Source organism: Zea mays, unplaced genomic scaffold (assembly GCF_902167145.1).
Source record: "Zea mays cultivar B73 unplaced genomic scaffold, Zm-B73-REFERENCE-NAM-5.0 scaffold_383, whole genome shotgun sequence".
Lineage (NCBI taxonomy): Eukaryota > Viridiplantae > Streptophyta > Magnoliopsida > Poales > Poaceae > Zea > Zea mays.
Window position 1 is genome coordinate 48,269 of NW_023367018.1, and position 12,722 is coordinate 60,990.

Genomic DNA, 12,722 nt, shown 5'->3' on the forward strand with positions numbered 1-12,722 from the left:
CTAGGTTTATAGATGAAATAACTTCTTCCTTTAGGTGAGGTGGAGGCGCACCGATGACCCTCGCCGCCTGGGAACGAGAAGATCCACTTCTCTCACTGTAGTCCGAGAAACTATTTTACCCAGATCTCCTTTGAATTTGAGGTAGGTAGAGAAAGAATCGACTCATGTAGAACGAGGAGAGTTCATTCTTCGCAGGCGCACATCTCGATCAACTATGTCATTCTATAGCCTTTCATATACAAACAACAATGCAATGAGTATGAGTATGAGTAGTAGAAGAGCGAATCAAAGCAGCCTTGGAAAAGGTGACTCGATTTGGATCTCATATAGAATCAGTGGGAAAGAAGAATCGATTCAATCAGTCAATTCTGGTCAACACGTTATTGTCTTTCTGATAGATTCACCTTCATTGGTAATTTCACTTGCGCCAAAGTACGGAAGGTTTCTTCTTGCGTTGGTGTAGAAGTCAAGTCTCGGATTTCAAGTGAAAAGGCATCTTTTCTAAATGCGATCATCCTAATCCGGCATTCAGAAGATAGGGGAAGTGAACGAACAGAAGTGTGGGATTGACTGTGGGCTAGGGTACTGGAAGTAGAGGAAAAGATTAGGCGAAAGAAATCGACATCCGGCTTCTTTTACTTATCTATCTGTATAAAAATACGACTCTTGACATGTTTTGGCTGGCTGCTTTTTACCCCGCTCTCCTTCTCTAAGGTGTACGTGTACGAAGCATTTATGCCCCGTCATTTTTCTTATTCATGGCGCATTCAAAACTCAACCAAACTGATTCTTGATTCAAAGCAGCTCATACCAAAGCCGAAACTCTCCGGTTTTCTTCCCTGGCACTCCGTCCATGCGTGTTCCAATGAGTTAGAAGCACTAGGGCGGCTAGCCTTGCTTCTATCCACTCGTTCGTCTAGGCTAGGTTTGACCCACCCATAAAAGAAAAGTCAACCGACGCCCACTCTAGATACATCTTTTTATGACCTTGGTTCCATGGAAAACTTGGAGGGACATCTGAGTCAATTGCATGCAACATTTGCCTCCACTCACTTTCTACTTGTGGCCCTGATAAATAGAAGCCTGGCACATTCAGTCTAGTTCGACTTGCATCCCACAGCTCTTTTTCTTCTTTCTGTATTACACAAGCAATCACGAAGGCAGGCGAAGCTATGTTGAATCTCTTATCCGGGATAGAGAAGCCAGAACTAGTCCTGCTATTTGACTCGAGTACACAGACTTACTTATACCTTTTCTATGCTCTAAGAAAATCGGACTAAAGAGTTTCGCAATGAACTCTCCGTGATTTACATCAAATCTAAAAAGAGATAGACGGAGAACTATCTAATTCACTGAACCTTAGAAGTTGGAGCTTGCAGGAAGAGAGGGTCAAATGCAAGAGGAGTGGGCCCTGTGATGTTTTACTGGGAAGACAAGTCCCAATCGGAGATACAAGCTTCTCATAGAGCCAAATTGAAATGGCAAGATAGAAATCTGCCGTCGGTGGAGATGGAAAGTTTTGTATATTCGACGCTCGCTCAGAAATGAATCATACTTAATCACTTGATTGACCGAATAATAGGGTTGCCTACTTTTATAGGGGAGACGGAACTAGTACTATTCCTTTCCTTGCGGTTGACTGGTGATGATCCTCTGGGTTTGATTGGAAATCCTTCTTTCTTCCGGGGGCGGAGAAGTCTGCTCTGGTGGAATCTCATCTAGATGCTCCGGCTCGGTCTTCTTTATGCATAGCCAGTTCTGGCACTTTCTAGCATTCCTTGGATCATACGTTTCTGTGGTTTTTCCTGGTATCGTACTACTTCACTCATGCTTCTGTTTCCTAAAGGAAAGCCGGAAATAACCAATATCTTTATCTTGTGGGTAGAGGTAGTTCTTAAAATCTCTCTTTCTTGATAAGGATTGATCGACGGTTTCAAAGAGAAGACAAGAAGAGTGGTACGTTAGTGTGAGTGCATATACGATAGTCGCCATCTCAAGATCCGGCGGTTGATGTTTCCTGGCACTCTTTGGAACTGGCTCTCTATCCAACAGCCATCATCCAGACATAACGAATTGGTATGGTATATTCATACCATAACATAAGAACTTCTAGAGCTCGAATTCTTATCGATACTGGAACTCAGAGCATAGGAGGGAAAGTCGATTGCTTTTGAAAAAAAGTGTATCTCGCCTAGTGGAAAAAGTGGTACTTGATTAATCAACTCAGCAACTTCCCTTCCTGGCACAGATAGCCTTCCTTCACTTGAATGAAATGTGCACTTGACCGTGATCCCTTGCTTGGATGGACACTCTCTCTATTCTTATCTCTTGTCCGGCACCAATCCTTCTTCTTGATCCCAACCTACTAAGAGTTTTCCGATCGTCATCCAACCAGTAACATGTGATGACCGAATCGACTGCTCTGTGAAGAGTTGGAAGTCAAGCTAGGGGATATTCTCTCTCAACCTATTCTTGGGACATTGGCCAAAGATAATAAGCGAAGAAGGAAGGCAAAGATACTTGGATTCCATTGATTATCTTCCATTTCATCCTGCACTTGATTGCAAAATTTCCAAAGAAGAAGCAGTTACCAGATCCGGGCAGAGCAAACCAAACTAGATGAGAAGGCAGAATGTAGCTAAAACATATGGGTTTCTCTAGAGAAAAACCTGCATGTACCTCTACCAAACGCTAGAATGCCGATATGGTTGAAGTAGCAAATAGCCAATGTATCAAATAGTCAATGTTGCTCCATAATAAGCCGAAATAGTCCCTTTACCTTTGACAAGGGTAACACCTGCCTTCCATCTCTTCTCTACAGGCATTCACTGAACAGAGCACTATCTGAAGGAAAAGAAGGATTCTAGTTAGCTTTTCTGGTTTCCGAATCCAACCTGTTTCGGTGGAAATCGAATTCGATGAGTTGGCTGCCAGCCATAATCTTGTTGTCTTCTTCTTTCCCTAACCTTATCTTAGCCTTAGGCGCCTCTCGGAAACTTCATAATCTGAATCACTTTCCTCTCCGGGTAGTAACCATAACTTTAACTAGGAACTCGGCATTATAGGACCGAGTCTTCTTTAGTAGCTGTCTGAGTTTTTCCGCTTTCTCCGATCTCCGCCACTTCATCCGTTGTGGCCCGTAATGTCATAGCTTTCAGGGTTGGGTTCTGATAGAACTCTATCCATAGAGACCTCCTCCCTTTGCTCGTATATAGCACTTAGAAGAGTGACTTCTCCCCGATAAGGGTTTAGAGTATAGAGAGGATGCCTTTCTATAAATAATAGTAATAGTAAAAGACATAAAGCAAAGACTAGATTCGATGTTGAGTCTTTCTTTTTTCTCGACTTTTTCGAAGATTGATTGTGACGAACTGGCGCATTTCCTTGGGGAACTTATCATAGTCTTTTTAGTTTTATTTATCGGAAAGAAGGATACTTTTATTATTACCGTAACTTTGATTTTACTTGATACAAATACAAAGTTTTGATTACGAAACTTTCCTTGTGACCGGATCTTTTTATGCTCTCTTGGAACCGACAACTTATCAATCTTCATGCTATTACTAACACTTATGACTGAGCCGCACTTGCTTTTCAAAAGAAATTTAAACTCTCATGCCTGAGACTAGCCAATAGAAGAAAGAGCCACAAGCAAGCCATAGCAGCATCCTTTTTCTTCGCTTTCTTCAACAATGCGAATCTACCTCACTCCTCATCAGAACTCAAATACAAATTTTTAGTATCATCTGGTTCTATTTCCTCACTACAGCAATAAAATGTGAAACCAATATTCATCATGAAACTTCAGACACTGATGATTGTGAGGGAAGAGAGACGACGTAGGCTGATTCAAAGTGAACAGAAAACCAACAAAAGAATGGAAATTCATTCTTCTAAACAGGAGGTCTAGAGCCACCTTCCTCTAGGGGGCATCCTCACGATCCTGCTCTTTATCCTTTCTTCTTATCCTCATCTTCCGAATCGTCAAGTGAGCAAGACTACATAATAAGAGAATGCGGGAATGGATCTGAGACTGATGGCTGACCGGCCTGCACCCACCGAACCCTTAGCCCTTGCTTCAATTAGAGCAACATACGAATCTGCAGAAGCATCTAATAGCGATTCTTAGAATCAGTTCGGAATGAATGCTATACTTTTTCTTCCCCACTCATCTTATTAAGCCTTTTTCTTAGCCCGCTTAGCTTCCGTGCCCAGATAGACTTTTACTATACTATAAAAGAGAGCTAGATGATCTGTTATCAAGTGAGAAGAAAGGCAGGTCCAGAATGCCGTTGATAGGCCTAAGTCCCTCACCTAGAGTCATCGTCGGAGGAAAATCGGTAACCTAACCTACAGGAGTAGAAAATGAAGTAGGTCCAGGTATGATCAAGCTCTGTCGTGAGCCGGTGCTTGAACCGTGGTTGAGGCTGCCGATGCCTCTCACATTAGCTCCCGGCCGCTAAAAATAAGGCTAGGCTTGCGAGCCCGCCTTCCCTAATGAGAAAGAAAACTAGAACTATTATAGCCTTTACTATAAGCTGGGAACTCTTTCTGACTAAAGAAAAAAAGGAAGCAAAGCTATATTTCGATCCAAGCCCTAGGTTTGGCTCACGCCCGGAAACCTATAGTACAAGGGTCGGTGGAGGGGACCCTGAGACCTATGGGATGAGAAGGAGGACTGAGAAGGCAAGACGGATATCAAAGGATTCTCTTCGGTCAGGGCTTATATAGGCTCTTCAAGACGAATGGTATCGATGCACTGCTCTCAGGCGAGATTGAACACGAAAAAGGTGCGGTGCATCAAGGCGTGAATAAGGAAGAAGTCACCTTTGTCGGTTTTCAAATTGAGGACCAACTGTGCTCCGAAAGTGAGAGAAGAGATCTGACTCACCGACATCCACATCAAGAGAAACAGACGAAGCAGCTCAAGCAGAGCTAGAAACGGAAGCCGAAGCAGCATCTTCTTCCTTTTTCCATACAGAGAAAGCTTATAAGGCCTTTATTTTCTTTCTTTTATTTTACTTCCTTAGAAGAAATTGGAAGAAAACCGTAGCGAAACGGTTGAACCTTAGCGAAGTATTTTTGGTTCATTACAACCTGATCCTATTCAGAATCGGAGAATAGGAACGAAGTAGCTCGCCTAAAGAGGAACTACAATGATTCTTTACTTCGATCAAGAAAGAGCTTTCTCAATAGAGTTGCTTACTACGAAAAGAAAGATGCCCCACTAGTCTGATTAGATGAATCACTAGCCCTTACTCTCAGTCACTGATTCAAGAACGAATACCGAGACAGCCGTTCCCTTGCCGGTCTACTGCCTGATGGCTTTACATCGCTAAAGAATCTGTAATGGACAGCAAGAACTCTGAATCAAGAAAAGTACCAAATCGATTGGAAATGTACGCTCCTGTGGGAGTCGAACCCACCGCATAGGTGCCTTGTTCTACCGAGAGATGAACTAAGGTAAGGAGCGGCAACCCCTACATCAGTTCTTTGTACCACCCGGAAGGGCACGAGAGAAAAAACAAAACCAATAAAAAAAAGATCAGACGAGACGGAATTGGTAACGTGAACGTCTTTTCGTCTTCTTGCCTGAGTTTCATATAAAAAAACCTGGCTTTCCAAAAAAAGAAGTACTGATTGAGACAGGCTTCCCCTTTTCTGATGGCTATCCCTAGTCTCTTACTTACAGTACAGAATTTCTTGTCTACTGGCTGGAAACTTGAAAGGCTTACCACTGGATCGAAGGCAGAAGAACTTTTAGGATTGGCTAGAGGGGAACTATGAACTACTCCCCCAATCCCATTGGCTGCACGGGAACCCTATGTTATTAGAAAGTCTTCATTCATTCTGAATCTTTTAGAATATCGCTTATTACGGGTATCTTTCAAATTCAATTTACTATATATGTATCTTTCCATATGAGCTATTCCCTTTGCTTTCAATCTGTCTTGTGCCACTCCAGCTTTCACTCAAGCCATTCTTTGCCTGTCGACCCTCACTCTTCCTCTTGCTTCCTTAGTCTCGAGCATAAAGAAGGCACCGAAAAACTGGTGGGAAAGGAAAGGTATACTTTTCACAGCCGACAAGCTTTCATTTAAGCCCTAAAGAACTAGCTTCCTGGCGGACTTACTCACTCGATCACCGGCTTTCAGAGGATTCCCCCACTTAAGAATAAAGGGGCATAGACTACGAAAGGGCTACGTTCACTTGATGAACGGTAAAAGGTATTATATTACATAACGAGAGCATACGAGCGGAATACGATACTATAGAGCTTTCCGAAAGTTTGAGCTGAAGGGTAATAGCGCCCTCTATCAAGCTATTGGAATTGGCTGGAACTTTCTATACCAAAAAGGGACGGGCTAGGGGGAGGTTTGATGCAATAGAGATCTTTCATAGATGGATACCGATATGATCTTATTGATACGAGAATTCCGACTGCCTCAAAGGGCTTTGAGACTGAGACTGATGCATGCACTCTTTTCTTTATCCGTGGAATGATTACACTTGCATCAATCCGCCTTCTTTCGGCTCCTGTTTATGAAAGCTGAGGTTCCATTTGGAGAGCTATTGGATGAACGAGGAAAGAAAGAAGAGTTCTGAGATTGGATCACAGACATAGTGGGCGGTTCTATTCTAATCTAAAAGGAAACCCCATTTCATTGATATACGCACTGGTACGAGAAAGCACGAAAAGGTAATGACGAGCGTAGAAGCGAAAGAACAACCTGGTTTGAAACGGAAATCTTTTAGCAGGGGGGCAAGACGACCAAGAATAAGAAAGGGCTTTTTCCTTTACGCGGGGGTGATTTTGAAAGACTTCTATCCTCTTTATTTCGATCACCTCTTGGGGCGCATTCCAATCTTCTTCCAGCGATAGACTGGATTTTTTCATCTTTTTCTCGTCTTGTAGTTGTAGCAGTTGCAGTTATAGTAAAAAAATAACAAGATTGCACAACCATCTTGTCATTGGAAATTGTTCGTTCATAAGAACAACCCTCCTCTAACGAATAAGAAAGAACCCTTTTCTATCGAGTTCACCACCTGATAACTTAAAAGTTACACTTACTTGTTCGACACTGGATTTCTATCCCGGAACATCAGCTCTCACAATCCCGTATCCGTCTAACAAAACAAAACCAAAAGTTTGAGGGTAGGCACATGCATTCCCTTCTAAATCTCTCAAGATAGGATGTCCTAACCACCCGGACAGCTATGAAATCTCCGTTGTCCATTGATCCCGCTCTGAAGAATCCTCCCTTCGCCGGATTATTAGCGATGCGAAAAAACTTGTTTCTCGGTTTAGACTAAGCTTCCGATAAGAATAGTTGATTGATGTTGAGATATCTTCATTGGATTGGAACAGCTGTTTTGATAGGATTTGGATTTATCGTGGGTTACCGAGATCGCTTCCTGGATGGAAGTCGGGAATGAATCGGAGAGATCCGCAAACCAATGAATGGTGAAAGAGGTAGCTAGAAAAGCTAGCACAACTAGCCGATGTTCGTTTGACGGATGCCGGGCACTTGCTAACGAACGGAAACCAAACTGAACAGTGAAAGATCTTGGGGGTTTAGCCTGCGAGCGAATGGAAGAAAAATGACACGAAGCTGGATATGAGTAGATGTTTTTGGTCGAAAACGTCTTTCATTCACAATGAAACAGAATGGTCTCGCTCGATGCGTCATTTTATGATGTGTATTTTCATATTAAGAGTTCTTAAAAGAACTCAACTCAAAGCCCAACCGTCAAAAGGATGCTACAATGTTCGAAATTATCAACTTAACACGCCCCTTACTTCCTTCGTGACCTCCCATCCCACTACTTCATCTACCGAAATGATTAGGCAGATCTCCTTTTTTCTAGCATTAAACCTGCTCATGATCCTTAGGCTATAGAGCATGGAGCAGACAGAGAGATGAAAGGACCACCTTCTCCTGCTTGCTTGATCGGAATCTATTTACATTTAGAATAGCTGAAGTGCTACTTCACTTCACTTAGTAGTTGAAACTCGGAGAGACAGAGAGAGTCCTCTCTCATACTTGCCAATTCCCTTGCTGATCAGCAAGGGAAGCAGTTGGCAGGAACCAACCTTAGTTGCCCCTCGGTAGAGTGAGTCTACTTAGCGAACTGGCAGGACGCAGAGATCGATTGATCAATATGCATATCGAGAGTTGATGGTTGACCGCCGCCCCCCTTGTCCTGTCCTGGGGGCTCCCCGGCCGGGGAGGCAAAGGGGATTGCTATCGTCACCCTTTCTCCCGGAAAAGAGAAAAAGTGACTAACTTTTTTTCTTTTCGGTTGGTTGGTCCAAAGAACGAGAGTCAGCTTCCTTAAGTCCGTTCTTCCTCAGTAGCTCAGTGGTAGAGCGGTCGGCTGTTAACTGACTGGTCGTAGGTTCGAATCCTACTTGGGGAGATTTGATTCATTCTGAATTCGAATTGATAGTTATCGCTTTTCTGACCCTGTCCTTCTCCTTTTTCTTTTCTAAAGACGCAGCAGAATCGTCAAACGGGACATAAAAAGTGGGAAGTTGATTGTAGGATTTCTATTCCTCACTCTCGTATAGGTGAACTTGGTTCGTTCAATGAAAAGGATCCACTGGGAATGAATGGGAAGACTGGGGTAGTATCTTCATTAGCCGGAAGGAATTAGTCTCCACTAGCGTAATTCGAAGAACGAACAAGAAAAGGCGTCACTGTTTAGGTAGGAGGATGGATGGATGTGGTCCAATGGCTAAAGCTCTGCCAGCTTCTTGTAGACTGGCAGTCTCCGAGAGGAACCTTAACCCCCCGGGGGGAGGCCGGGTGGGATGGTATACTTTTTTTTCGCCACAAGTGGGAACTCAGTCCTTGGTAAGACACAAGGGGGGAAGGAAGATCTTCACTCATTCATTTTCATTAAGTGCCTGCGGTGAGACGCGACCCACAACAAACGAAGGGGGTGGAGGGAGACCGAAGAAGGAACAATTGTCTTGAATGCTACGCTGGGATCAGCAGCTTCCAGTGAAGACAAAATGAGTCGGGCAGGAAGAGGAAGATCGTGCGGGGAAAACGGGGTTCGAACCCGCGACTTCTGGCGTGACAGACCAGCACTCTAACCAACTGAGCTATTTCCCCCTTTCGTAACTACTGTCGATTCAACAGTCACCTACCGGTTACCTTTGTAACTATACCAAAACCAAAGTAGCTGTACAACAGAATGCCCTTCGCCTTTAGTACTTTTTTTTTCTTTTGACGACAAAGAAATGGCTCTGCTCGCTTAGACTCGGGGCTCCGCGCTCTATCAGCTATCAGTTAGTTGGCGCTACGCGCGACTTCAGTTGACAAAAGCGAACAAGATAGCGCTAGCGCCCGCGGAGAACTTTCGTTTGTTCGCCTTCTAAAAGGCCTACTGACCTGCCGGTGAAAAGCCGGTTACAAAATAAATAATAAGACGTAGGTAGTGCAAAAGTACCAAAACAACTGAAGCCTACATCCCACTACGTCTGGGTTCCCCCTTCCTATGAACCTTGAGTCAGAGGTCTTACCTTGAGTCAATAGGTAGGGTCAACTATACCAAACCAAAGTGGAAGGGCCACTATCTAAGCTATTAGTGGGCTGGTTTGAACTATTGATTTACTGAATCGAGTGAAGCTGTGTTGCGTAACAAGACTATAGGTCGCCAAGGCCTAGAAGTACAAGTGGTCGCCCTAACGGCCACTCTCAAACTCACTACTTGAGTGACGAAAGTCACTTAGCTTCTTTAATAGGGCTTGCCCTCCGGGGCCCCGGGAAGAGGAAGAAGGAGATAGAGCAAAGGGTCTCCTCTTTCTGTCCGCTCTTCCCGGCATGTAGAGATCCGATTGGGCTTATAGTTTAATTGGTTGAAACGTACCGCTCATAACGGTGATATTGTAGGTTCGAGCCCTACTAAGCCCATCTGACCTGCTTAATCAATGACTCCGGTAGTCACCTGAACCACTCTCTCGGATAGCCCACAGCCTCTCTTCTGGATGCGAAAGAAGATTCGATCAACGTACAAGGTTTGCCTTCTTGTGATGTGAGAAGGAGGGTTCTTAATTGTGTTCTCAGTGCAAAAGGAGTCTGGTTCAGTGAGTCTGAAGAGAGAGAAGATCAGTAGAGCAGTTCGGGGCTTTGGGATTTGCCTGATCGACCCCTACCAGTGTATTAAATGAAGATTGACATTCGTATGTACAATTTACCGGTTCTTCCTCCCGAATTGAGACCCATTGTTTATAGGTCTGGGGATAAAGTAAAGTATCGTAAAGTTAAGTTAAGTATCGTAAAGTAGTTGACAAAGCAAGTAGGAATAGGTCATGTCACAGATAGGCAAGTATAGAAGCAGGAGAAGCTGATAGACATTTGTGAATAGCAAGGCCAAGCTGTATACATATAAGCATTTTAAGGAGTTGTTTGTTGGCATATGGTTTGTTGTCACCACGGGATGCTTATTGTTGAGAAACATAAAAAAGGTAGGCATATTGTTCAGTTCACGTTTAGGTCAGTATAGAAGTAAAGCACGAGATAGGTGTTTACAAGCTAGCTAGGGTTTCTAATAGGTATAAAAGGGTAAGCTAATAACCAAGTAGTAGGGATAGGTCAACGCAAGTCACGGGTAGCCAAGAGAGACGTATTTAAGACTTTTAGTTCCAGGATAGGCAGTCATGTCAAGTAAAGTATAGCTTAGATAGTTCCTATAGAAGTATAGCTAGCCAAGTGACTAGGTTTAGCGGAGATAGAAATAGCGGGCGAGATATCAGGAGACAGGACTAGGACTTTGAACGAAGCAGGAATCTTGTCCTTTCTTTCCGCCCACCCAACTATAATAAGAGTTAGAAAGCTCAATCCAAGACATGAAAGCGGATAACCAAGGTAGTGTAGTCATTGGTTGGAGGGATTCGCCTACTGGTGGGAGGCTGGGAAAACATATTCAATCTCGTAGTGAGGAATGCATTTGAAGAGGGATGAAGGAGAGTTTCTGATTGAACTCCACCACACTGTTTGAATTAGAACTGGTTGCGGTTGCAGTTTGGGAAGGAGAGAAACCATTGCTCCTAGGTTTAGGGCTCAAGAGGGCACAATTTTCTTTTATGGTGGTATTCTTTTCTTTTCCTCTTACCTCCCGCTCCGTGGATCTGTGCTACAGCTCTACCTAGGATGACCTTCTATTATCATGTTATGTCCCTCAGCTCCCCATGTGGAGTCACAACCTACGTGCTATATCTGGAACATGAAAAGTGGTTTTCTAGAGCAGATTAGAATTTCTTCACCGTATCGTATGAGGTAGTACTAGCTTTCATCTCATCTGATGTTCGCCTAGTCCTAAGCAGCAACAAAGATTAGATAATCTGTAATATTGAAAATGGAAAGAGAAGGGATGCAAGGGTATCCCTTCTCTTTCTTTTTTTCTTCTGCTAATCCGGCTTGGCTTGGCCCTGCTCTTTACTGAACTTCAACAACAACCTGATCCCTATCTGTTAATCCGATTCGTGGCCCTGCTGCTTTCGTTGCTAGCACTTCCGTTTTCTTCGAAGGGCTGGCTTTCCTATGAATTGGAATTCCTTGCTTCTTGCTAAAACCGTGCCTCCTTTCCGAGTTCCTGCTTTCAAACTAGTACCCACCCAGATGAAAGGAGAGTACGGCTGAAGGCAGGGCCAGTCAGTGCATTTTCTTGCTTTTTCACACTAGGATGCTTTGCTTGACAAGGGCTATCGTTGCAAGCGTTCCTCTTTCAATTCAAAGTATCACGAGCAAAGAACATTTGTAACTAGTTTTCCTCCGTCCACCATGGAATGAAGATGATCAAATCAAGGATTTGAAAGGGAAGTAGGGTTTACTACTTGCCAACCAGGAAGGTAGGACTTACTCGGATAGGGAGCTCGGGGAGCAAGCAGTAGAAAAGCAAAATAGCGAAGACAGGGAAATGGGGGAAGGGGAAGTTCTTGGTTGAGTGCGGTTGTTCTCCGATAATCCGGTTGAGAACTTTTCCAGCGATGCAGAGGAGAGATCATTTACAAAGAAAGCTATGACTAGGCTAGGATATTCTTCATAAAGATACTCTGGACAGGATCATCGATTCGCTTCCATGGTTGAAAGTAGTGGGACTGCCACATAATACAATGAAAATGAATTCATTCTCGGTTGAGCAGGAGATTCTGATCCAGAAGATGCCGCAGAAGACTTTGAAACGGTTACAAATGGATTGGCTCACTCCGCTCTAGATTTGGTTATGCCAGCCATAGGCAAAAGTGAGAAACCTCACCCTCGGGAGAAAGGAATATGCCTCCTACTAGAAGCGTTGGCCAAGGAAATACCCCCGTATGAGCTGCTTTCGGCAATGGGTGCTGCGGTCAACTAGACCAAAGAGGAAGGGCTACTACCTCCAGCTCCAGTTATTAGTGGGCTTTTTTCTCTATGGGAATACTTAATCGAATTCAGCCGTTTTTCCGAAGAAAGAAGACTCCTCTCTATGGGGCAAGGCATAGAAGTACAAGTGGGAAAACGAGGAATGGGGCGTCAAACTGTTGGAAATAAATGGGTTAGTTAAGTGCAAAGCTGATGGGTCTGTCGATAGATAGTTGGCTCGCTTAGTAGCAAAGGGATCCGGGTAGTAGATTAGAATGAGACATTCGTTGAAAGAAAGGCCTAGTCTGACGCTCCTAATGAATGAACTGAGCGAACTTCTTTCTTCACTCCAAAGCAGGAGATTATATGATA

The 12,722-nt window shown here is 43.8% G+C and overlaps 2 non-coding genes across 2 annotated transcripts; one reads left to right on the forward strand and one right to left on the reverse strand.

The window, feature by feature from the left end:
• Positions 1-8,349: 8,349 nt before the first annotated feature.
• Positions 8,350-8,421, forward strand: TRNAN-GUU (transfer RNA asparagine (anticodon GUU)). The gene has a single exon. It is a non-coding gene; the product is annotated as a tRNA-Asn (tRNA).
• A 627-nt stretch (positions 8,422-9,048) lies between these two features.
• On the reverse strand, positions 9,049-9,122 carry TRNAD-GUC (transfer RNA aspartic acid (anticodon GUC)). The gene has a single exon. It is a non-coding gene; the product is annotated as a tRNA-Asp (tRNA).
• Between the last annotated feature and the right edge of the window lie 3,600 nt (positions 9,123-12,722).